Below are 23782 nucleotides of genomic sequence, written 5' to 3' on the forward strand. Positions count from 1 at the left end.
GAAGAGGGGTTGTTGAGGTGGTTTGGTCATTTAGAGAGAATGGATCAAAGTAGAATGACATGGAAAGCATATAAATCTATAGGGGAAGGAAGGCGGGGTAGGGGTCGTCCTCGAAAGGGTTGGAGAGAGGGGGTAAAGGAGGTTTTGTGGGCAAGGGGCTTGGACTTCCAGCAAGCGTGCGTGAGCGTGTTAGATAGGAGTGAATGGAGACGAATGGTACTTGGGACCTGACGATCTGTTGGAGTGTGAGCAGGGTAATATTTAGTGAAGGGATTCAGGGAAACCGGTTATTTTCATATAGTCGGACTTGAGTCCTGGAAATGGGAAGTACAATGCCTGCACTTTAAAGGAGGGGTTTGGGATATTGGCAGTTTGGAGGGATATGTTGTGTATCTTTATACATATATGCTTCTAAACTGTTGTATTCTGAGCACCTCTGCAAAAGCAGTGATATGTGTGAGTGTGGTGAAAGTGTTGAATGATGATGAAAGTATTTTCTTTTTGGGGATTTTCTTTCTTTTTTGGGTCACCCTGCCTCGGTGGGAGACGGCCGACTTGTTGTTTTCTATACAGTAGGGCCCCACTTATATGGCAGGTTAGGTTCCAGGCTACTGCTGAAAAGCAGACATCGCCGGAAAGCAGAATGCCATTTTTTTTTACTCATAAATGTTGGATAATAAGTTTACCCTAACATATGTATTAAGTTAGCAGCGGAACAAGGCATGAAAAAACAAAGTAAATTACACAATACACACATTACTTACCTCAAAATATTTGTAGTTTTAATGTAGGGTGAGAAGTGAGTAGTGTTTATTGTAAGAAGTTAGGTGTGGTAGGTATGGCAGCCAGCCAGGCCAAACTGCCCAACCCCACCCACACATAATATACTGGCATTTAAAGAGCCCTAGAGCAATAAAATTTATTTAGTGTACACCTCAATTACTGGGAGCGCTTCAGGTTCCTAAACCTGTATTCCCTGGAATGCAGGCGGGAGAGATAAATGATTATATACACCTGGAAAATCCTAGAGGGACTAGTACCGAACTTGCAAACGAAAATCACTCACTACGAAAGCAAAAGACTTGGCAGACGATGCAACATCCCCTCAATGAAAAGCAGGGGTCACTAGCACGTTAAGAGACCATACAATAAGTCAGGGGCCCGAGACTGTTCAACTGCCTCCCAGCATACATAAGGGGGATTACCAACAGACCCCTGGCAGTCTTCAAGCTGGCACTGGACAAGCACCTAAAGTCGGTTCCTGACCAGCCGGGCTGTGGCTCATACGTTGGTTTGCGTGCAGCCAGCAGTAACAGCCTGGTTGATCAGGCTCTGATCCACCAGGTGACCTGGTCACAGACCGGGCCGCGGGGGCGTTGACCCCCGGAACTCTCTCCAGGTAAACTCATTTCTTACCTTAAAATATTTTGTCTTATTGGTCTTAATATAGGGTGCAAGGTGAATAGTAGGGTAGGTAGGTATACAAGTGTGGTAGGTATCGTAATCCCATCTGGCCACCCCACCCACATATGCCTGGAGTGATGAAATGCATATACAGTACGTACACTCATTACTTGCCTTAAAATATTTGTAGTCTTAATGTAGGGTATGAGGCGAGTAAATAAGATTAAACAGAGAGAGTACATGAGAGAGAGAGAGAGAGAGAGAGAGAGAGAGAGAGAGAAACACACATGAGAGAGTAATAGGTGCACGAGTTTTGTGAACAAACCAGCCAGATGCTTATGGTTTTAATTATAATAATAATGTAGGTATGTAGTCCACCTGGGCTATATACCTACACAGCATGTTCATATGCTATGTAATGTTACATAATTTTGAAGAAAATATTAGATGGATTAATGAATGTCTATATTGACGTAAAATAAATTCAAATTGAAGTTTATTCTCTAAGGATTACAATGCTGAGTTTACAGAATTTGGTTTTTGTGTGGTTTACATGTAGTAAAATACTAATTACAGAGGGGGCCACTAGAACACCTAGCATGGCTAGGCATTTTGGGCAGACTTAAATTAATTCTTAACTTTAAAATGTTACAAATTGAGGTAAAACATTTAATGTGCCCAAGAGTTATTATGACATTACATTCTCTGTGAGCACATATCTGTTAACAAACTGGGTGGCTCACCCCATATTTGAAAGACTGCTTGCCATAGAGAAAGTTTGTCATAATTTGAAATCGCAGTATTAGCCGAACGCCGTAAGGCGAAACTGCAAAGTGGGGCCCTACTGTATGTTTACATTTCATTGTGTGCTAACGTAACTAACCATCCTCTGTGTGGTAGGTGTTCACTGCTTTCCTGTCATGACCAGTTTTCTGCATTCTGACTTCACTTTTATATTTATTTTAGCAACTTGTAATTGAGAATGAATGTGTAGAATGTGATTGTACCAGTAATATACATAAAGCATGTGGTACACTGCAACAAATGAGGCCCCAAGATATAACTAATAATACAGAGATCATTAGAAATCTTTTTAAATGATAATATATAAACAGTTTTTAATGTTCATCCATACTATAAATAAGTTTTTATTGCAGACTCATTTTCGTGTGACCAGCTGTTGAACTCAAAAATACCTCCATTCCAGTGTTTAGTGGACATTTTGGAACAGGTAGACAACTGCATCACTTAATACCCCTGTGGTCTTATCTTGGACTGCAGACCAGAAATTCCTGTGTTTTCAACACGTACCTTCAGTGCTTTCATTGGTATGTTTAATTGCAAATTTGCAGAATTAGCTGCAATTAAAGAGCAAATTCTGCCTTGTCTTCCTCAATTTGTACATGTGCTTCTCATTCATCCTTGATGCTTCATCTTCATTCTTAAATCCCAGTGTGATGAAATTCGTATTCAAGGCTTGCTTTCCATAATCACATCAACCTTCATGACAGTATATGTAATAGTCAAGTAATACTGTGCAAGAGATTGTTATTGTTTTTGATGTATGAAGTTTAATGAGGAGTGTCCTCATTATTTTGTTTTCCCTGCTTTCCCTCCCTTTCTTCAGTATTCATCTCAAGGTACGGACTACCTTATTTTTTTTTTTTTTTTATTATCACACCGGCCGATTCCCACCAAGGCAGGGTGGCCCGAAAAAGAAAAACTTTCACCATCATTCACTCCATCACTGTCTTGCCAGAAGGGTGCTTTACACTACAGTTTTTAAACTGCAACATTAACACCCCTCCTTCAGAGTGCAGGCACTGTACTTCCCATCTCCAGGACTCAAGTCCGGCCTGCCGGTTTCCCTGAATCCCTTCATAAATGTTACTTTGCTCACACTCCAACAGCACGTCAAGTATTAAAAACCATTTGTCTCCATTCACTCCTATCAAACACGCTCACGCATGCCTGCTGGAAGTCCAAGCCCCTCGCACACAAAACCTCCTTTACCCCCTCCCTCCAACCCTTCCTAGGCCGACCCCTACCCCGCCTTCCTTCCACTACAGACTGATACACTCTTGAAGTCATTCTGTTTCGCTCCATTCTCTCTACATGTCCGAACCACCTCAACAACCCTTCCTCAGCCCTCTGGACAACAGTTTTGGTAATCCCGCACCTCCTCCTAACTTCCAAACTACGAATTCTCTGCATTATATTCACACCACACATTGCCCTCAGACATGACATCTCCACTGCCTCCAGCCTTCTCCTCGCTGCAACATTCATCACCCACGCTTCACACCCATATAAGAGCGTTGGTAAAACTATACTCTCATACATTCCCCTCTTTGCCTCCAAGGACAAAGTTCTTTGTCTCCACAGACTCCTAAGTGCACCACTCACTCTTTTTCCCTCATCAATTCTATGATTCACCTCATCTTTCATAGACCCATCTGCTGACACGTCCACTCCCAAATATCTGAATACGTTCACCTCCTCCATACTCTCTCCCTCCAATCTGATATTCAATCTTTCATCACCTAATCTTTTTGTTATCCTCATAACCTTACTCTTTCCTGTATTCACCTTTAATTTTCTTCTTTTGCACACCCTACCAAATTCATCCACCAATCTCTGCAACTTCTCTTCAGAATCTCCCAAGAGCACAGTGTCATCAGCAAAGAGCAGCTGTGACAACTCCCACTTTGTGTGTGATTCTTTATCTTTTAACTCCACGCCTCTTGCCAAGACCCTCGCATTTACTTCTCTTACAACCCCATCTATAAATATATTAAACAACCACGGTGACATCACACATCCTTGTCTAAGGCCTACTTTTACTGGGAAAAAATTTCCCTCTTTCCTACATACTCTAACTTGAGCCTCACTATCCTCGTAAAAACTCTTCACTGCTTTCAGTAACCTACCTCCTACACCATACACTTGCAACATCTGCCACATTGCCCCCCTATCCACCCTGTCATACGCCTTTTCCAAATCCATAAATGCCACAAAGACCTCTTTAGCCTTATCTAAATACTGTTCACTTATATGTTTCACTGTAAACACCTGGTCCACACACCCCCTACCTTTCCTAAAGCCTCCTTGTTCATCTGCTATCCTATTCTCCGTCTTACTCTTAATTCTTTCAATTATAACTCTACCATACACTTTACCAGGTACACTCAACAGACTTATCCCCCTATAATTTTTGCACTCTCTTTTATCCCCTTTGCCTTTATACAAAGGAACTATGCATGCTCTCTGCCAATCCCTAGGTACCTTACCTTCTTCCATACATTTATTAAATAATTGCACCAACCACTCCAAAACTATATCCCCACCTGCTTTTAACATTTCTATCTTTATCCCATCAATCCCGGCTGCCTTACCCCCTTTCATTTTACCTACTGCCTCACGAACTTCCCCCACACTCACAACTGGCTCTTCCTCACTCCTACAAGATGTTATTCCTCCTTGCCCTATACACGAAATCACAGCTTCCCTATCTTCATCAACATTTAACAATTCCTCAAAATATTCCTTCCATCTTCCCAATACCTCTAACTCTCCATTTAATAACTCTCCTCTCCTATTTTTAACATGCTAAGATAACAGGGATATCTTGCTACTCCTACTAACACTTTGGTCACACTTCACAGACACGCACATGCATATATATATATACATACATCTAGGTTTTTCTCCTTTTTCTAAATAGCTCTTGTTCTTTTTTATTTCTTCTATTGTCCATGGGGAAGTGGAAAAGAATCTTTCCTCCGTAAGCCATGCGTGTCGTATGAGGCGACTAAAATGCCGGGAGCAATGGGCTAGTAACCCCTTCTCCTGTATACAATTACTAAAAAAGAGAAGAAGAAAATACAGTATAATACACAACTAAATTGAGTGACGTGTATAACAAGTACTTCATAAAGCCCATTGCTATGCAAGGCATTTCAGGCAGCCCTAAAACTAAATTATAAGTATATGAGAATAAGAATACATACATTGTTTTTGAAATACTGTCAGAGGTATTTAGAAATTCAACAATAAGATGAAGCTAGGTACGCGAGATGGAATGATAAACAAGGATGGACGATACAGGTTAAAAGCATTGTTGAGCATTATTATTTGTAGTTAGGATCACAATAGGGGAAAGGTGTTTTTTTAACACTAGTTTTGAAACAGCTGGCAGACAGATAAGTTTTCTCTCTCTCTCTCTCTCTCTCTCTCTCTCTCTCTCTCTCTCTGTCTCTCTCTCTCTCTGTCTCTCTCTCTCTCTCTCTCTCTCCAAATTTTGGGTCCTTTTCATGCACATAGAGCTTTACAAACATGAAGTCAGATGCAGGGAATATCAGATTTGTGTCCAGTATTATGCCTGTGAGTTCTGTTGAAACTATAGAGGCAGGATTGATATTAGAATTTATTGTCCTTTATATGTACTATGCACAATAGTATGAATGATTATTTTGTATCGTAAGTAGGATTAGGCCATTGAAGAGTGGAGGGGGGGCTGTTGTCTGGCAGCAGACTGGGTGATTAGGCCTACTGCTGCTTGTGGTTGACTTATTATTGGCTTAACCCCTCGACTGTCGCAACCCCAAATCCTGGTGTCTCCTGGTGTCGCACAATTTCCGAAAAAAATAATTTTTTCTTATGAAATGATAGAGAATCTTTTCCCAATTGCAATGACACCAAAAGAATGTCATTTGATGGAAAACTGATGGAATTACGCTCTTGCAAAGTTAGCGACCTCGGTGATATTTACGAATCGGCGATTTCACCCACTTTGAGCCCTATTTTCGGCTATTTCCATTGTTCCAGTCGACCAAACTCGTAGCTATTTCTTTAGAACTCCATTTTTTCTATAGAGTACAAGAAACTGCACATTTACCAATTTTAACTACTTAATAACTTGGTCAGAAATTTGAAATTTGGCCAATTTCACAAAAATTGAAAAATGACAATTTAAAAATAGGGTCCAGAATGAACAATGCAGACATTCCTGGCCCCTCTGATATTACTCTTGCTTTCTACTTTAAATTTTTATTCAAACAAAAAAAAAATTCTTTGCAAATAGTACATTGAGATTTTGTATTCACAATTATGGGTTGCAGTGCAAAGAGAGCCTCTATTATGCTTAGGCATTGTGGGCTGACTTAACATTATTGGCTTACAGACTACTTAACACTAAGAATTATGTCATACTTGTACAGTAGAATATTAATTATATCATCGTTATACAGTAGATTATTAATTGTAAGTGAATCTAATTTATATAAGACAAAAGATATACAGTATTCATATATTCAAAAATGCTTTTTGTGAAAACAATGATTCAATTATATTCCTGTCAAAAATGGATAAAAGGTTCAAAGTAATTGTTGAAATTATGATGTGGGAATACATAAGTGAGTATGTGTGTACTGAGTATTTAGCATTTAGTCTAGGGTGATTAAGTGGCTTTTGAGAAGTCTTAAATTGATTTTCAGACTGGGTTACTTTAGTATCTTCTGGTAATGAACTGCAAATTTTGGGACCCTTTATGTACATAATTTTTACAGTGTGATATGGACACGAGGTATATCAAAGAGATCTGTCTTGTGTTATGGTCATGCGTCCTGCTAAGGTTGGTGAGAAGTTTGAGTGGAGGGTTTATATTTGTGTGTATTGTTCTGTGTATGTAGTAGGCACGTGAATAAGTATGGATGTTCTTAATGGTGAGCAGATTCAGACTTTTGAAAATTGGTGGAGTATGCTGGCGGGAGTGGGAATTTATCATTCTGACTGCTGCCTTTTGCTGGGCTATTAGAGGTCTTAGGTGATTGAATGTTGTTGATCCCCATGCACAAATTCCATAGGTGAGGTAAGGGTATATGAGTGAATGGTACAGTGCCAGGAGAGCTGATTATGGAACATAGTACCTTATCTTTGATAGTATACCTACAGTCTTAGAGATTTTCTTGATTTGTTGTATGCGTGTCTGGAACTTAAGGCTACTGCCAAGGTGAATACCTAGGAATTTTCCCTCTGCAAGTCTTGTGACTGATCCATTTAGTGTTAGGTGGATCATTTGCAGCTTTGTTTCCAAACTGAATGAAATAGGTTTCATCAGTTTTTAGGGTAAGTTTATTAGTCATTATCCAGGCAGATATTTTCTGCAATTTGGCATTGACAGTGTTGGCAAGTATGACTGGGTTTGGGTGGGAGAAGACGTATGTAGTGTCATCTGCAAATAATATGGGTTTGAGTAGCTGTGATGCATTCAGTAAATCATTGATGTAGATGAGAAAGAGGAATGGTCCAAGGACACTTCCTTGTGGGACTCCTACTGTGATTGGTTGGGTGGAAGAGTTTGCTCCATTTGCATACACATATTGAATTCTGCTACTAACGTATGACTTTAGGTAGTTGAGGGAGTGACCTCTGATACCATAGTGCATTAATTTAGAGTACAGAAGTTCATGGTTGATTGTATCAAAAGCTTTACGTAAATCAGTGAAAATGCCCAGCAGGACTTCTTTCTTTTCGAGTGCGGTATATATTAGTTCTAGCATGTGTATGATCACATCATTTGTCCTTTTATTATTCCTGAATCCAAACTGACAAGGGTTTAATATGTTGTGTGAGACGAGGTAGGAATAGATCCGTCTATGAATTAATTTTTCAAAGATTTTAGAGAGCAATGGTAAGTTAGATATTGGTTTATAGTTATTCAAGTCAGGTTGGTCACCTCCTTTATGGATCGCAGTGACCCTCGCTATTTTGAGGATTGTTGGGAAGGTAGATGATTCAATGGATTTGTTAAAAAGTGTTGCAATAATTGGTGACAATACTTGAAGCTTTTTTGTACATAAACGTAGGCAAGTTGTTTGTCTCCTGCCTTGTTTATAAGGATGTTGATGAGCAAGACTTCTAGTTGGTTGGTTGGAGCTAGGAATAGCGTATTTGGGTAGGTACCTACGAAGTAGTCTGATGGATGGGCGTTTGAGTTTGGTATTTTGTTTGCTAGATTTTTTCCTATGGTTAAGAAAATATTGTCTGCTTGCTGTTTCAGTTGGTGTGAGTAGGGGTTCATCTGATTTTGTTAGTTTGATTTTGTTTTTGGATAACTTTTTGGTTCCAAGAATTTTCCAGGTCTTTTTCATATCACCTTTGATGTTATGTAATCTCTTTTCATAATAAAAATTTTTACATCTTATCAGGCTGGTAAGAGCTGACAATGTTTAGACTGTTCTCTAGGTTTTTGACCCATTCTATACTGTTTTTCATATTTGTGCTTTGTGTTAATGGATTTGAGGATGCTGGGCATTAGCCAGGGACTATTCAATCTCTTTGCTGTGATCTGTTTGGGTTTTTTGGATGCAATGTTTGTTGTAAAGGCAATGGTTTTTTTTTTTTTTTTTAGAAAATTTATACATTCATATCTGTATGTTTTGAGCTCATTTTGCCAATTGATGTTATTCATAGCTGCTATAAAGTTAACAACTGTCTTGTTATGTAGTCTGAAGGTTACTTTAGTAATGTCTTGTGAAAATTTACCTAGATTAGTTCGTTAATTTTAAGTCTGCCCATAATGCTCTGCATTCAAGGGGCTTTGGCATGTTACACTTAACCACTGTACTTCGTACTTCTATGTATCATGTTCAAATTAATAAATAAATGAGAGAAGTTGGGTAGTGGTCTGTAGTGTTGTCTGTGATTATGCCTGATTTTAAAGGGGATATGGTGTTAGTCCAGATGTGGTCTATTAAGGAGATACTTGTCTCGGTGATTCTTGTAAGTTTAGATATTGTTGGTAGCAACAGGCAGTTGCTCAGTGTTTGTGAATTTGGTTACTTGTGGGTCCTGGTTGTGTAGAAAGTTTGTTGAAATCTCCTGTTAGTAGCAGGTGGTCTTTATTCATGTGTACATATATAAGCCATAAAGTTGATATTAAGGAAATTATTGAAATATTTTATGGTGCCTGGAATTCCACTGGAATGCATTACATGTGTAATTCAATTTCATTCAATTTAAATGAGGAAAATTGGCTCTGCAAATGAGCAAATCCAGATGCGAGCAAGGTCATGGAATGGATAAACTCGTTAGTGGAGGTTCCGCTTTATAAAGAATACATTATATAATACATGTAACATTGGTAAAGCTTCCAGTCAACATTTGGGTATTAGTAGTAAAGTTTTCAAGGAGTTAAAGGTTGTGTGCTGATTTTCGACTGCTTGGGAGATCAGCACCCCTAAGCCCTGTATTGTTCAATGGTCAACTGTACCATGATTATTCAGTTTAGCTCGGTCTGTTATTTTAAATTTTTCTCAGTATCCCCCCTCAGAGGGGTTTCCATAATGCATGGATTTGTACCTGTCCTTCCCTTACTTGGATCAGACCTGATAGCTGCCCATTTCCCTAAGTGCTTATACAGTAGGGCCCCACTTATACAGCTGGTTAGGTTCCAGGCTACCACCGTAAAGTGGAAACCATCATAAAGTGGAACACCCTTTTTTTTCCCCACTTACAAATGCATACAAACACTAGATAACAAGTTTACACTAACATATATTAAGTTAGCAATAGAACCAGGCATCAAAAAACAATAAAGTACAATACACACATAGTGCACTCATTACTTACCTTAAAATATTTGTAGTCTTAATGTAGGGTCAGGAGTAAGTAAATGAGATAAAACGAATAAATGAGAGAGAGAAAGAATGAGTGCATGAGAGAGGACAGGCGCAGAGTTGTGTAAACAAACCAGGCGAAGATAAGTTTTGTAAACAAAAAGTGTACACGTCTGGTTTGTGTACAAGTTACATAGTGTACAGGTTGTCTCTACATTGATACGGTAGAATAAATAAAGAACAACACTCCCATTCTCATGTAACATCATTTTGAGAAGAAATGATGCTCTGAGTGAAGGCAATGGAAATAGGTCACTCTGACTTTTTTGGGTTATCCTGGGTTCTCTACACATGTTATGTATGATAATCTATGTAACTGTATTTGTGTATACCTGAATAAACTTACTTACATACGAAAGGAATAATTTTCTACAGTTACCCCCAGTAACACACTTTCTCTTATGTTAGATTAGAGAAAATGTTATTCTTGGCATCACTTGTACAAGTTATCTGGCTACCACATCTCATATTTGTTTATTTATTCTATTGTAGGGTGTATTTATCATCTTTTTATGTTATGTATCGTGTTTATTATATAATTTTGAAAAAAAATATCACGGATGGATTAATGAAAATGTGTATATTAACGTAATATACAACATTTAATGAGACTCGGTGATTATTATTATTATCATTTCTAATATGGCGTCACTTGTGCAAGTCGTCTGCTACCACATCTCATATTTGTTTATTTATTCTATTGTGGGGTGTATTTATCATCTTTTTATGTTATGTATCGTGTTTATAATTTTGAAAAAATATCATAGATGGATTAATGAAAAAGTGTATATTAACGTAATATACGACATTTAAATGAAACTCGATGATTATTATCATTACTAATATGACGTCTGGAGACATAAGACACTCTTACTGATTTTAATGTGTACCTGCATACCAGCACAGTATGTAAGTTTATTTAAGTACAGGTATACATAAGTATAATTATCAGAGTATATATAAAATATGAAATAACTTTTAAAAACATTTGAAATTTTGGAGTTTCCAGACAAAATGGAGAGACTTAGTGCTTACTGAGCTCACGAAGAATGTAAACAAACAGGGTGGGGCGTGGTGACCGTATTAGAAAGTCAGGTATAGCGAGTTTTGGTCATAATTTGAAATGACCGTATTAGCGGAACGCCGTAAAGTGAAACGCCGTAAAGCGGGGCCCTGCTGTGTGACTTAGGAGTTTAGTGCTTCCACCCAAGTACAATAATTAAAAGTTTTTTAATCATATAATCAGTGTTGACAATCCTTTGATATCAGTCTTTTGCTGCAGTCTGCTTCCCTCCTCACCTGAAGATAGTTATTTCTCTTCTATTAGAATAAATACCTTTCACTGGCATTGGATTTAATCTGTAGTATTTGTATGCTTTTGTATTTCTGTTTTTGACATAGGTAGTTTTTCATTATGGTGTTTGAATAATGGTCTCTTCCTAGTCTTGCCTTCTCTTCCTAAGTGAAGCTTCAGTACTGTTATCATAAAATAGCACTCTAAGCTTTATGAAGTCAAAGTGCATTTTATACAGTAGATTTTTTGCTCAAGGGTTTGCTATATCATAAGAACATAAAGGAGGAACACTGCAGTAGGCCTGTTGGTACATACTAGGCAGGTCCTTCACAAATCCATCCAACTAATAGAATAATTTGCCCTCGTAAGAACATAAAGAAGGAACACTTCAACAGGCCTACTGGTCTATGCAAGGCCGCTCCAATTCTCCCACTGGCTTAAGCCAGTGGGAGAAATGACCTAGTGAGGTCAGACATGTCACTTCAGGGAGGAGCACTGCATCTGACCTAATAGCACAAGCTAGTCATTTGAACCTTCACTGCACACAAGTACGATAAAGCACCTAATTGCCGAGAACGGTTGAAGTTTTTTTATTTGTATTTCCTGGAATGCAAACAGAAAAATGTATGATAATATACACTTCTTTCACCAAACTGGCCATATCCCACTGAAGCAGGTTGGTCCATAAGGAAAAACGAAAGTTTCTCTTTTTAACTTATGACATGCATGGCTTATGGAGGAAGAATTCTGTTCCACTTCCCCATGGAGATGAGAGGAAATAAACAAGAACTAGCAAGAAAATAGAAAACCTAGAGGGGTGTACAGGGCCAGATTAATAAGTCTCCGGGCCCTAGGCTATTCAGATTGGCGGGGCCCCTTTGAGTTATGGGTAAGCGAAGCGACCCCTTCCAGCTTGGGGGTGGGGATCGGTGTGAGCCTGTTTAAGGTCTAATTAAATACATTCTGGCTATTTAGATTAAATTTAATAGGGAAAGTACATAAAGACAACCAAAACTATTTACCAACAGCCATTATAACTATCTTGTTAAATCATGCATTTTAAAGAGAATAAACTCAAGACAGCATAGTATTACTAGATTAGGCTATTAAAGTAGTGACATGTACCACTAGTGGCATAACCACTACAGCACTATTATTCCCTTTATAAATCACTGACCATTATTATCATCATTGCATCATGCATAAGACTATCAAATCATATAAACTCAAAAAAGTAAAGAATTGTTTATATTCACAGGCACTTCTTAAATAAACTTTTTTCTGGATTTCATATTGGCAAAATCATCAGTTATATTCTGAAAATCAATATTTCTTGTTAGATCAGACTCAATGGTCAACAAGGCTAGGTTACACAATTTGTCTTGGCTCATTGTTGAACGGAGCTGGTTTTTCACTCTTTTCAAAACAGAAAATGAACGTTCTCCTTCGCATTTAGTAGCTGGAAGTGTTAGGTAAAGGCGATACACTGTCAACATTAGGGAAGGTTTCTGAGATACCTGCATTTCTTAAATATTTCAAAGCAGCTGAGGGCGCACATTTTTCAGGTGGAGCTTTCATCTGATTCATATACCCAGAAAAATGAACTATTTCTTCAACAAATGTGTCCTGAACATCTGCTGAAAGTTGTTGTTGCAACTTTAATGCAGCTCTCAATTCTGCATCTGGCATAGTAGTAATTTTGAATAGAAATCCAAACTTGTTATTGAGATTCTGGTAGATTTCTTTTCACCAATTCTGTAATCAGTGAATCCAGAATGACGAAGTATATAGCTGTCTTACATTTCTGCCTTGGTAGCAACACAATTTCATTGTCTGGCTCTTCAAAATTGCATTTCCTCTTCCTTGACCGCTGATGATCTGCCTGGTAACTGTAGTCTTTCACCAGCAGTTTAGCTTTCTCTTCAAACATTTCAAAAGCTTCATTGCGAAGTGAGCTTACAAATTCCACTAAGCCTGCATAGAGGTTAGCACAAGTAGCCATTTCAATTTTCTGAAGTGTCTTGTTCGTGGCATTTAACTGTTCCAGTATACAGTCCCAAAGCACACAGAGTAAGGCCAATTCAAAATCTTCCAATTTTGATGCTAAGCTGGCTGCTTCGCTTCTTGTAGTTGCTGTCTGGTCTTCATCCTCTATTTGGATCAAAGCAGAATGTATTTCAGCAAAGCTGTCTTTCAAAGCACGTGTTGCATCATGCTGCGCTGACCACCTTGTTGTTGATAATGATTTGATGACATCTCCATGAATGGTTGACTTGAGTATACTCCACTGATGCGTTGAAGCAGAGAAAAAAATAGTGCTTGTAAAAGTCCAAAAAATGAAACTGCAGCGACACAACACTCCGCAGCACACGACCCAACAAGATTAAGAGAATGTGCTGAGCAGGGCACATTTTCAGCAAGTGGGTTGATTTGCTTGATACGGGCTTGCAATCCATTATATTTACCCGACATGTTACTTGCATTGTCGTAGCTCTGGCCACGGCAATCCATAATAGAGAGATCATGTTCAAGCAGAGTATCCAGTACTACATTCATAATTGTTTCTCCATCATGGCCTGAAAGAGGAATGAATTTTATAAAGCGCTCTACAGGCTTACCACTGGAGTCGACAAAGCGAACAATGAATGTCAATTGATCTGTGTGTGAAATATCTGGTGTTGAATCTACACTTATTGCAAAGTATTTTGCAGTTTTCACAGCTGCTATGATGTTATTGAGGACCTTCTTAGTCATCAGTTCAATAAATTCATTGTATATAGTAGATGACATGTAAGATACAGTGCATCTTCCTTCATTCCCAAGGCGTGACACATGATTTGCAAAGAATGGATCGAATTGTGCTAACATTTCTATGATCCCTAGGAAATTGCCATTGTTTTCCGAACCAAAAACCTCATTTTCTCCACGGAAAGCAAGTTCTCTTAGAGAGAAGAATTTTACAACAGCAACAACTCTTTCTAGAACTTTTCTCCAATAATCAGTTTGATTTTCCAAATGAGAATACAATAAGCCTTTTTTCTGTGCACGAAATACTGGCTAAAATGCAGCTCCTGCGAGTGGTGCTGTTTTCATGTTCCTCAAAACGCTTGGAATTTTTCCAGTCATTGAACCCCTGTGTGAAGGTATTTTGAACAGTACACTTTTCCTGAGCTTTCAGAGTATACCATCCATGATCTTTTCACAGTTTCTGAATTTTGCAAGCTTCCTATAAAAAATAGATGACTTTAAACAACAACGACTTCCATCATCAAATCCTTGCTGATTTCCTAAAGTCAGTGTTCAGAGTTGCAAGTTTTCTGCAATGAAAGCATTACGTAGAGAATCTGGGATTACATTTGGCCATGAGGCAGGATCTTTTAAGACAAATCCTGTGGATGAAATGTCCATTGAGACATTGAGAGAAAGACACAAAAGAAGTAGATGCTGGCTGAGAAATAATGGAGGGAGGGCTTCCTGTATGATCTGACGTATCTGCAGATTCAACTGTACTGGTAACATCAGAAACTGTTTTCGTGAGCATGTCTGTGATCTTTCTGCAGCTTCCTACATCTTTCTTTTTCTATTCTTCTTGAATTTTCTTTTTTTTTCTGTGACCCACTCGCATAAGAACGTCCAACATCACGTTTACGAGATGCCATAATGAAGATGTATCACTGTCTGTAATCATGCAAATACAAATTTTTCATTATCAATTATTATAAATTTTTTAATTATTAATTTTTTTTGTCAATTGGGGGGATATGGCCCTTGTAGCCCCCTTTCCTCTGGCTGTGCATCTAAAAATTCAAAACGTTACAGAAAGGAGTCATATACAGAACTTTTACCATAGATTAGGTTAGTGATTTGGGCTACGAATATTTTACTAATTCATCCTCCTTGATCTCCAATTTACTTAAACAGAAATCATACCGAGTCCAAGAACAATGCACAATGGTATTTATATTACCATTTTCATAACTAAACTAATCATTGTTTTGCATGATATATGGCCTACCACCATAGATAAGGACATGAGAATTAAAGAATGCAGGGACAATTTTCAGTTTCACCCAACCAACGATTTTCTTATGTGGCTTATGCGTTTCTGGGGAAATGTGTAGTAAATTAATTTGTTCTACATCACTTCTGTCGCAACTTGAAAACTAAGCATTTGCGACGGAAGTGATGTAGAACATCAATCAATTGAGATCTATTATTGAAATGATAGACTTAGACAGGACAAAGTGCTTTTAAAACCTACAAACGGAAGTCAGTTTGCGTTTTTAGGTTTTTCTTTATAGTATTTTTACCAAAAATGCGTCTTTACTGGTCAAGTAACCCTATCAACAACACTTCAGTTAATTTGTCACAGTACAAGTCTAGATAATGTGTAATTACTACAGAAAATTGGAGAGGAATCTCCCATACTCGCCCATTAGCAGGAAAACAGGCATGTTGAGTGTTGCCATCTATGGTTAGGTTTATTTATTTTTATTTTATTTCATTTTTGTTTTGATCAATTTTTAAAAATCAATTTTACTCTCCAAACACTTGAACTTTTTAGGTAGGGATCCCTTTGCACTTGCACCATGTGCACAGTCTTGGATGAGCCCCTGAACCCCTTGGACCACGGGGCCCCCCAAATGCGCGGGGCCCTAGGCAAATGCCTTGTTTGCCTATGCGGTAATCCGGCCCTGGGGGTGTATGTATATATATGCTTGTACATGCAAGTGTAGTGTGACTAAAGTATAAGTAGAAGTAGCAAGACATACCTGAAATCTTGCATGTTTGCGAGACAGAAATTAGACACCAGCAATCCTACCATGTAAAAGATACAGCCTTCCATTTCACACTCGCTTGCCAGAACAGTAGTCCTGCCAAGCGAGTGTGAGCCTGGTTGATAAGGCGCTGATGCACCATGAGGCCTGGTCACGGGTTGTTGACCATCAAAACCATCTTCAGGTATTCTAGGAAAATAATTTGCTACACTTTGGCCCTAGAGGTGGAAGTATAGCACTTGCACTCCAAAGGAGAGGTGGGCATTGCAGTTCAGGGGGTCATTTGAAGTTGTGATTTCTGCACATCGAGGGCAAGACAAGATTTTTTTTCCTGGAGGGGGAGGGGGTAGATTTCACTGCCTTCTCTTGGTAGGAGATTGCCAGTATGGTGAAAGTATACAGGGAAGAGCTAAACCTGTAGGGCTTTTACCTGACTATAGGGGTATTATTTAGTCCTTGTGCTCATAAAGAATATTTAAAGATTTAAATTCTTAAACACTTCTGTTGCAGAGAACCTTCCCAGGCTGTATGAACTGGCAAGCATCTAAACTCCTGAAAAAACACTCCCTTCAGCTGTTCTCCTTGAACACAGTCAAGAGAGAAATGAGAGGCATCACCTGGAAGATACTGGAAGGACTGGCAACAAACATGCATGCTGCAATCAATTAAAAAAAAGAAAAAAAAAGGCATTATGGGTATACTGTGATAACTCAATAAAAGTTAGGGGGACAATTGCTTTATTAAACCCATCACTTACCCTTGGTGTCAAGTATAGAGAATTTCATAAGCTCCTGAAGTGGATTCCTGAACAGCTGAGCTGTGGTGCTCAAGGTGAGCTGAGGGTGGCTAGCACCTTTGACTTAGTTAATTGGGCCAACAAATAGCAAGTCTTGCACTGCTTTTTCACATTTGGTTTGGAGCAAATTACTTTGTTTAGATAGCATAGCATAGCTTTGAGCATCCTTTACCAATATAAAACATGAACTAATTATTGCATACCACAGTGGCTGTAAATGATATGCAAGTGATGAAAACTAGACATAAAACTGAAAATAGGGACCCACTAAGTATAGGACCATAAATCACTGGATAATGCTTTTAAACAGTATCCCCTATTTAATTGTCATATTATTTCAAAGTTGTTAAAACAGCAAAAAATAAGACCAAAAAGTACTTCTCTAGTGTTAAGATACCATCTGATACCATCAAAATTAACAGATATCCACAAATACCAATACTTTGGCAAGTACTTCTCTACTTCCAGCCAAGCTTAAATCTGTTATTGATGAAGCGTGGGATTTTCTGTATTCGTAACCTAACTGGAAGTATCCATCGTTCTATTCAGTAGATGCATTCAAATGCTCAGAGGATGTAAAAGCTATTATAATCTTAATGTACTTTGCAAACTACATACAGGATTACTGATAAATATTGGGCAGGCCATAAACCTGGTAATGGTTCTGGGGTCTCGACCCCATTGTGATCCAATGTTGAAAGTGTCCATGTAAGAGGAAATGGTTAAAAAACTTTGCATGAAAGATGCGCATGTTATTCATCAGCTTATCAGCATTGCATAAACTTGCAGTTAAGTGTATAGTGAATAAACTGAAGTTTGTGAAATTGTGAGTCGTTCATGTTTGCGAGGTAGTGTAGATAGGAATGCGTAATGGAAAAGATTCTTTTAGCGGCAGTGCGGAGTAACCAGTTGTGGCACAACCCCAGCTCTCTCGGCACCACCGCGACCTTCCTCCCAGGGTTGCCGCCTCACCCTGAGGAACCCGTGAGGCATCCCTTGCCACCAGGTTGCCCAAAACCCAAATCTCTCCGGCATGTCTTTCCCCTCAGTCACCCCAGGGAGTCCACAGTACCCCCTTGGTCGCCTCCCCCCAGCCGTCGCTCTGGCGCCACCCTCCCTCTCCGTGATACCAGCATGCCCTTTCATCTTCCCGAGTGCCAGCGCTGCTCCCGCTTCCAGGGTTCTAGCGCTGGTGTCTCTTATCCACGGTCTCCCGTAAGGCCTCCCATCTTCCTGGGTGTATGCATCTCTCCTGAATTGATGTTTCCGTAGTATGTTCCCCATCTGGGGCTCCCATGCATTCCCTCCATTTCCGTGGTGCTTGCATGATCCCTCGACTTCCAGGGTTCTCACACATGTCTTCTTCCCGCCTGAGACGCCCGCACGTGCCCCCTCTTCTGGAGTGCCCTCACCCCCCATTTCCGCTGCGTCCCGGAAGTGGGGAGTATGGACATGCTAGAAGTTGGGGCACATGCGAGCATCCTGAGAGGGAAGAGGACATGTGCGAGGACCCCAGAAGAGGAGGGATCACGCAGGTGTGTTGAAAGTGGAGGGAGTGTGTGGTTGGTGCACGGATTCCGAGGATGGACTGCTGCATACACATGGGAGGGTGGGGGGCCCTGGATTTGAGGTGCCACGTTAGTGCACTTGAAATGGGGCATGTGCTGGTTACAACGGAAGAGGGAGGGGCACGCCGGTGCAACGGAGGGGGAGGGGAGCACCAGAGGGGGGGTTGGGGGGAGGATACTGGGGGGGGTCTGCAGACCCCCTGGGGGGGCTGAGGGGAAAGCATGCCGGGGGGGCCTGAAGCCCCCCAGTGGGAGGTTTCAGACCCCCATGGGGGTTTCCCCCCATTGGGGCTCTAGGCCCCCCCAAGTGGGGGTGCCTCAGGGCCCCCCCCCAAGTGGGGGTGCCTCAGGCCCCCCCCAAGTGGGGGTGCCTCAGGCCCCTGGTGGAGGGGGTTTCAGGCCCCCTGGTGGGGAAGGATGCCTCACAGGTGCCTCTGGGTGTGGCAGTTCCTTCAAGAGGAAGGCCAGGGCAGCGCCGAGAGATCCAGGGCTGCGGGCGCGCTACAACTGATTCGCGGACTGCTGCAATCGTAAGGTTGGGGGGAGGGGCTGCAGGCGTGCTGCAACAGATTCGTGGACTGTTGCAATCGTAAGGTAAGGAGGGGCTTCCAGCACTGTGAGGGGGGGATCGAGGTAGCTGTGGGAGTGCTGCACAAGGCATTGTGGGGGAAATTGTGGAGCCACTAGCAGCTACGTTTGACTAGCTTTCACATTTATAAGGACTCCGAGTGGTCCAGTCTGCATATCACAAAAATAAGATGGTGCTTATCACTATTAGTTTTCTAAGCAGTTGGATCCAGGCAGATGTCAGGGAAATTGATGTTGGCTGACAACCTCTAATCCAGTACCTCAAACCCAATGGAGTAATTAGTTGCAACCCATGCTGTATTTGCTTCATATTTTATTTTTAAATGTATATGTTATTTTTATTAAAATTGCATACTTATTTATACATTTTTTTTACCAGAAGTGTGAAGCGGACAAGGACAAACTTGGAGAAACAAACTGCATCACAGGTACAAAAAATTAAAATTTGTCATTAATTTTTACCATAATGCATGTTTATTTTTTTGTCGCTTCATTTAGAAAAATCGACCTTTAAATGTAATCTTGGAGGTAATTGTTTTCAAATTAATATATTCAAATTAATAAAAACCCATTTACAATTGTCATAGATGTATTAGATTTTATTATAGTGAGAAATGTGAGGATGAACAGATTTTGCCATTTAAAATTTTTTTGCGTAATAATTAAATGTTTATTTTCTTGCAGTAGTAGTTTGACTTTTTCATGGGTTAAGGAATTTGGCATGTATTTAAAAATCATTCCATGCTGTAGTTTATTTTCAAAATGTGGGAGAAGTTTGTATATATAAATGAACAAGAAATTTGTATCCATAGTTGATGTTTATTATTTATAGGTTAAGATAGTGGTATGAGGTTGTAATCAGCTGGTGATGCTGTAGAGGCATTGTGAGGTCAGTATACAGACAATGTAGTTTACAGGTAATAAAATACTGTTAGACACAGGAGAGTTGGAGGTATTGGGAAGATGGAGGGAATATTATGAAGGACTGTTTAAGGAAATTGATGCCATATTTCACGCATTGGTCAGCGAGGTATAACATCCTTTAGGAGTGAGGAAGAGGCAGATGATAGTGTGGGGGAGGTGTTTGAGGCTGTGGGTAAAATGAAATTGGGGTCAAGCAGCTTAGAATGATGAGAACAAAACCGAAATGTTAAAAGCAGGTGGTTGGTGCTTTTATTTTACCCTTAAATGTTTTAATGTTCCAGCTTAAATTATAGATTTACTAGCACATGTAGCGATGGGTTAGTGTGCTGTATATGTGGTTGTCTAACTTCCTATTACATAATTAATAAAGTTGTGCTGTATCTTCAGATCTGTGCTTCATCATAAAATTCACAATGTGTATTACTGGAGCAGATGGACTTTGTCACTCATAGTAATAGTGAGCAAAACAAAAACCAGCATTAGTAAAGTAAAATAGCACAGCTCCAGCATTTTTCTCATCCTCATAGTATACATGTATAAAAAATATTGGCAACATTTTTGTAATGTTTGCAGACAGTAAATATTTCAGAAACATAAGTCTCAAAGTGGCCAGTAGAGAATAACATGTACAGTAGTGATGAATTCCATTAGTCATATTCTTTGCACATTCCATACCTTAGCTTTGTTTTTAATATTTTACCTAGTTTATTTTCTAGATTAAACTGCAGTTTGCTTGATCCTAGAGTTAAATATAACATACATAATTAGTTTTTTTATATATGCATCTCCTGTGATTCTTAAAATCACCAAGTTAATATAGTACAGTGGACCCCCGCATAACGATCACCTCCGAATGTGACCAATTATGTAAGTGTATTTATGTAAGTGCGTTTGCACGTGTATGTTTGGGGGTCTGAAATGGACTAATCTACTTCACAATATTCCTTATGGGAACAAATTCGGTCAGTACTGGCACCTGAACATACTTCTGGAGTGAAAAAATATCGTTAACCGGGGGTCCACTGTACTGTGCTTTCATACAGCCAAGCATCACTATTGTGAACCTGTCTATGATGTAGGCAAACACTCGTATAAGGCCAGATTAAGGGGAGGCGAACTGATCCAGCAGCTTCGTGCATTAGCACATAAGGGCCCTCAAAAACGGAGCCAAATTAATGGACATTTCTATAAGCAGTAAGTTAAAATGTTATTTTAAAATCTTAAAATTTACTTTTATGATGCCTAATAAAAACAGTTTCATTCCCATCTGCTATAAATGTGTTAAACAAATGTTTTCAGAAATTAGTACCAGTATGTAAGATTGATATTAACATTTTCTGTACACTTAAATCGCCAACTAGACATATAACAATAGAAGACACAAGCATACTGCATATGTTTGCGAAGCTGTCTGCATTGGTAGTCACTGCTGGCCTCGGTTCAACTCCAGAACTGAATTTGTGGGAACTGTAAATTCATTAAGGAATTTGATATTAAAGCAAGAAATATGTATATGCAACCATAGTTTGAGGGTGTATCTGAAGGGATAATGGATTACCCTTTCTCATTTTCACACACTTGTTCTTTATCCTACTCTAGCATCCACAAAAACTGTTGACTTGAATCTTGTTATAATTATATTGATATTTCATACATATTTAAATTTAATCATGTGCTATTGTAACATGTGTGGCAGGTTTTCATTGCTTTCCTGTCATGACCAGTTTTGTATTTAACAACTTGTAATTGAAAATGAATGTGTAAGATGTGATTGTACATACATTCCTGGATATTTGTGCAAGCAACCAGTAATGTACATAAAACATGTGGTACACTGCAACAAATGAGGCCCCAAGATACAGTGGACCCTCGACTAACGCTATTAATCCGTTCCTGAGGGCTCATCATTAGTCAGAATAATAGTCAAGTTAATTTTCCCCATAAGAAATAACGGAAATCAAATTAATCCGTGCAAGACACCCAAAAGTATTGAAAAAAAAAATTTTAACACATGAAATATTAATTTTAATACACACAAACTGAAGAAGACATGCACAGTTACATGACACCTTTATTGAAGATCTGGTGATTGATGGGATGGGAAGAGGAGTGTGTTGATGGTCTTAGTGTTTAGAAGGGGAATCCCCTTCCATTAGGACTTGAGGTGGCAAGTCCTTTTTCGGGGTTACTTCCCTTCTTCTTTAAATGCCACTAGGACCAGCTTGAGTCACTGGACCTCTGTCGCACAACATATCTGCCCATAGAGGCCTGTACCTCCCGTTCCTTTATGACATTCCTAAAGTGTTTCACAACATTGTCAGTGTCACCATTAAACACTTGTTCAGGTTTCAGTCCTTCACTGTCTATGTACTCCTTGAATTCCTGCACATATTTTTCAGCTGCTTTTTGGTCCAAACTGGCAGCTTCACCATGCCTTATCACACTACGTATGCCACTACGATTCTTAAATCTCTCAAACCAACCTTTGCTGGCCTTAAATTCACTCGCATCACCACTAGTTGCTGGCATTTTTCTAATTAAATTGTCATGCAACTTCCTAGCCTTTTCACATATGATCGCTTGAGAGATGCTATCTGTTTTTCATTTATCCATACCAATAACAGTCTCTCAACATCTTCTATCACTTGCGATCTCAGTTTCGAAAACATAGTTGCACCTTCCTTGATTGCCGTTTTCTTGGCCACAATAGTAGCGATGGTTGATTGGGGTTTTGTGTACAGCCTGGCCAGCTCGGAGACATGCACTCCACTTTCATACTTAGCAATGATCTCTTTCTTCATATCCATAGTAATTCTCACCCTTTTTGCTGTAGGGTAGGCACTAGAAGCTTTCTTGGGGCCCATGGTGACTTATTTTGCAGGTGCAATCACTAAAAAGGCTGATAATATGAAATGTTCCGATTGTATGCTTGGAAGCGACCGCGGTGGCTGGCTGGCTTGTAAACACTGGCCAAAAGTGGACATGTCTCAGACGGAACGAATAGTGTTGGTCAAGTTTTTTTAGCACCAATCAAGGCAAAATTTTTGCGATAAAATGTATCGCTGGTCAGATTTATCATTAATCGATGCCATCGCTGGTCGAGGGTCCACTGTATAACGAATAATACAGAGATCATTAGAAGTCTTCATTTTTAGTGGTTTATGTATTTGGTTTTTAATTGTAAAATTGCAGAATTTGCTGCAATTACATCTCGCAAATTGTACATATGCTTCTCATTCATCCTTGATGCTTTGTCTTTATTCTTAAATCCCAGTATGATGAAATTCATTTTCAAGGCTCACTTTCCATAATCACATCAACCTTCATGATAGTATATGTAATACAGTCAAGTAATACTATACAAGTGATTCTATTTTTTTTTTTTTTGATGTATGAAGTTTAATGAGGAGTGCCCTTATTATTTTGTTTTCCTGTTTTCCCCTCCCTTCAGTATTCATCTCAAGGTATGGACTACTTTACTGGAAATTTCCCAAATTCACTATCTTGCTCCAATTAATCCTACTGAACTGCTTTATGCAGCTCTTGAAAATAATAAATATCTTTTGGGTCTCTTCATAAACTTGTAGAAAGCTTTCAGTACAGTGAACCACAACATCCTGCACCTTAAATGAGAACATTATGGGGAAAGGTTTTTTTTTTTTTTTTTATAACAATTGCTTTGAAATGGCAGGCAGACAGTTTTTTTTTCTTCAAATTTTGAGTCATTTCCCACATCTTTGTGATTAAAAGAT

At 39.3% G+C, this 23782-nt stretch overlaps 1 long non-coding RNA gene across 2 annotated transcripts; it reads left to right on the forward strand.

Annotated features, from left to right (window-relative positions):
* The first annotated feature begins 2564 nt into the window (after positions 1 to 2564).
* On the forward strand, positions 2565 to 23717 carry LOC138852060 (uncharacterized). Of its 2 annotated transcripts, XR_011391548.1 has the most exons (4): positions 2565 to 2732; positions 16665 to 16985; positions 19486 to 19534; positions 20418 to 23717. It is a non-coding gene; the product is annotated as an uncharacterized lncRNA (long non-coding RNA). The 2 variants fall into 2 exon arrangements; XR_011391547.1 differs by having other exon boundaries at positions 19486 to 23717.
* Positions 23718 to 23782: the final 65 nt, after the last annotated feature.

Source organism: Cherax quadricarinatus, unplaced genomic scaffold (assembly GCF_038502225.1).
Source record: "Cherax quadricarinatus isolate ZL_2023a unplaced genomic scaffold, ASM3850222v1 Contig3632, whole genome shotgun sequence".
NCBI classification, from domain to species: Eukaryota; Metazoa; Arthropoda; class Malacostraca; order Decapoda; family Parastacidae; genus Cherax; species Cherax quadricarinatus.